The sequence below is a fragment of the Rhagoletis pomonella genome, unplaced genomic scaffold, assembly GCF_013731165.1.
Source record: "Rhagoletis pomonella isolate Grant_MI unplaced genomic scaffold, Rhpom_1.0 Rhpom_scaffold_00180, whole genome shotgun sequence".
NCBI lineage: Eukaryota > Metazoa > Arthropoda > Insecta > Diptera > Tephritidae > Rhagoletis > Rhagoletis pomonella.
In genome coordinates this window covers 29,014-31,999 of record NW_023458734.1, presented here as the reverse complement: position 1 = coordinate 31,999, position 2,986 = coordinate 29,014, and the positions used below count along the sequence as shown (strand labels likewise).

The following is a 2,986-nucleotide window of genomic DNA, read 5'->3' as shown; positions in this document are numbered from 1 at the left end:
GCATCCTCCAGAATGATCAATTATCATTCCAACCATCCGTGGACGCAGAAGAAGCTCATTAAGAAAATATACGCCTTAAGTGACCAGGAATTCAGAAAAGACAACAGCAGGAAAATTAGAAACATATTACATAAAAACGGGTATCCACACAAAGCTGTTGAGAGGTTGATAGCAACAGCGAAAAACAAGCCAAAAGCAGCGCATTTCAACACTCAACCCGAAACTACAACAAAAGATACACAGGCGTCACGTATATACAAGGATTAACGGATAGTAAAAAAATACGAAAAAGCATCCAAAACGAAAACATAACATTTGCACATAAACCACATAGAATGATCAATAGAATTTTTAGCAAAACAAAAGACGAAATAAACAAAGAACAACAACATAACGTGGTTTACGAAATAAAATACAATGGTAAAGCTAGCGAAGCATGCAATAAAATATACATAGGCACAACGAAGCGCGCTCTCGGTATTAGAATAAGCGAACATAAAACCGACGCAAGAAATAAGAAGACAACGACTGCATTAGCACAACATTTAACGAATAGCGGGCATACAGCAGACTTTGAAAACGCGAAAATATTAGATGTGGAGAACAGAGATAGAACTCGACTTACATTAGAAAGTTTGCGAATACAACAAAAAATACAGAATGCAATGAATTTTAAGGAAGACGTCGACAATATAAATTGCGCATACAGGACAGCAATAATGGTCAATAGGAGAACAGACGAGCAGAAGTACACTTAAATATAATAAGTTGAAATCAGTGTGTATTTTTGTTATATTTTCTTTGTTTGATGTTCAATGAAAGTTATGTTTTGCGGGAAAAATTGTTACACCAACGTATTGTACTTGTTATAATTTTTATTTACATACATATGTGCCTAATTGTTTGTTTTTTATGTATTGTTTTCAATAAACACCAGACTCCCTGAGGAAGATGTGAAAAACATCGAAACGCGTAGGAGGAAAAAGAAACATTGTTTGCTTTTTATTGAACCGGCCGAAAAGCTCCTTAAACTACCCTATAGGAAATTGAAAGTTGGCCCTAGAAACATAATGGCTTATTGTTTTCCAATGGCAGCTTTATTTCCTGTTTTACCATAGGGTTTGCGGGTCTATGTGGCTGTACTTATTCTTTGCGGAATATCTCTTCAAATTTCTTTCTGTCACAAAAACTAGTTTCTTCGCCTATCTTATATTCGAAAGTATTCGCATCGTGTACATTTAGCTCCAAAATCTGTGATATGACCTTATCATTTCGTTACTTTCATTGTCTTCACTTTGAAATGTATCGTTAACTATATTTACATTACGTGCGTTCTTATTTGCTATCACACCCTCGTTAATGTTATCAACTTTAAATACATTGCTTCCAGTATCAACTTGTGATATTTTATGTGTTAATTCAATATTTCCAATTTTCAACTTTGCGTTACTTATGTCTATAAAATCCCTACCTAGTACGACTGGGTAACATATAGATTCATTAGGAACCACTACAATTTCAATCATAAAATTTTTTTTCAAAACGTTAACCGAAACATACATTTTTCCAATTACTTTTAATGTAGATTTGTTTAATCCAAAATAAGAATTCATAACTTTATCCAAACGCACTCGTCCAGGAACAAAAACCTCTTTGATTATACTTATAGGGCTCCCCGAGTCAATTAGGCATTCTATAAACATATCTATTTTAGGTTGTGTTAAAATACTTATATTGAAATAACTTACAAACTTTTTATCCGTGGCCTTCTTCTTGTATTTACCTCAATTGCCAGGTGCCCTTGTTGTCATCACGCATAACACGACCCAAATTCCCGTTTTGGCTTCCTGCACTCTTTCGCGAAGTGCCCTGTACAGATGCAATTGTACCACGTCGCGGTAGAATTGGCAGCTTCCAAGTGGAGCTCCTGAAATACGCAAAATATAAACTGAGATAGCCACCCAAACGTGATTAAACACTTGCGGCTTACCCGGAAAGATTGCAGTGCGTCGTTTCCGTAGTCGTGGTGACGGTCGCGCGTGTGGAATCATTTATATGGTGATTTGTAATCACAAAATATAAAATATTAACAATTTTCGCGGACTTGCAGACTGGAAAACATTTTACGAGCGACATAGCAGAAATATGCCGTGTTTACAAATAAAGCGTTAAATACAGCTGATCTCCTCGTTAAAAGTGGGAACAGTTTGGTTCGGCCAGTGGTAGTCAAATAGTTAAAGCAAACTTAGCGAAGTACCAAACCAAACAGCAGATATTGACTGAAGCTAGGGTGGTAGCAAAATAGCCCTGTGGGTTTGTGAGTATTTTTATTACAAGGTCGCCTCCACCGGGGCGAAATGCGAAGGCGGGTGGAAATGCAGCAGGTGGTGGTATATTGGCAACCGAGAGTGCGGACGTCATAAATCCTTTTGGAAAGCGCCCCAGACTGGCGAGCTCGCCTACAAGACCCTTGCCATCATCTCCAGGCGCGCATATCGCCCAAGCAGAAGATCAACCTACCGCGTGGGTTACTCTGGGAGTTAAAATACGGGAGTTGGTGGAAATGCTGGAAGACGGCAAAAGAAGGTCCATTCACCAACCTATGCGCGATATCATTGCCGAGCTGGCCATACTGTATGGCAAAACAAAGAATGCGCTACCGCGAAACGTGTTGAGTGTCGCTTACCAAACTACGCCTCAAAAAATCCCTGGGAGCGGTATACCGAGTAAAACTGGAAAGCAGCCAAGCACTGCGATAGAACGTCAGGAAAAAGTAATGACGCCAGCGAACGTAAGCGAAGAGAAAAACCGAGCAAATGGGGCGAACGATGGTAAAGAACCCCAATGGAAGACAGTAGAAGGAAAGAAAGGTCGAAGTCGAAACCCAAGTTGCCAAAGCCGGATGCGATAGTAATAAAAAGTCATGACGGCAGTTAGTATGCAGAAATACTGCGAGGTTTAAAAAACGATCCCCAATTAAAACATT

At 39.0% G+C, this 2,986-nt stretch overlaps 1 long non-coding RNA gene across 1 annotated transcript; it reads right to left on the bottom strand.

The window, feature by feature from the left end:
- Positions 1-1,523: 1,523 nt before the first annotated feature.
- LOC118750248 lies at positions 1,524-2,120 on the bottom strand. Its single transcript, XR_004994368.1, has 3 exons — positions 1,991-2,120; positions 1,749-1,927; positions 1,524-1,693 (listed from the first exon to the last, which is right to left on the bottom strand). It is a non-coding gene; the product is annotated as an uncharacterized LOC118750248 (long non-coding RNA).
- Positions 2,121-2,986: the final 866 nt, after the last annotated feature.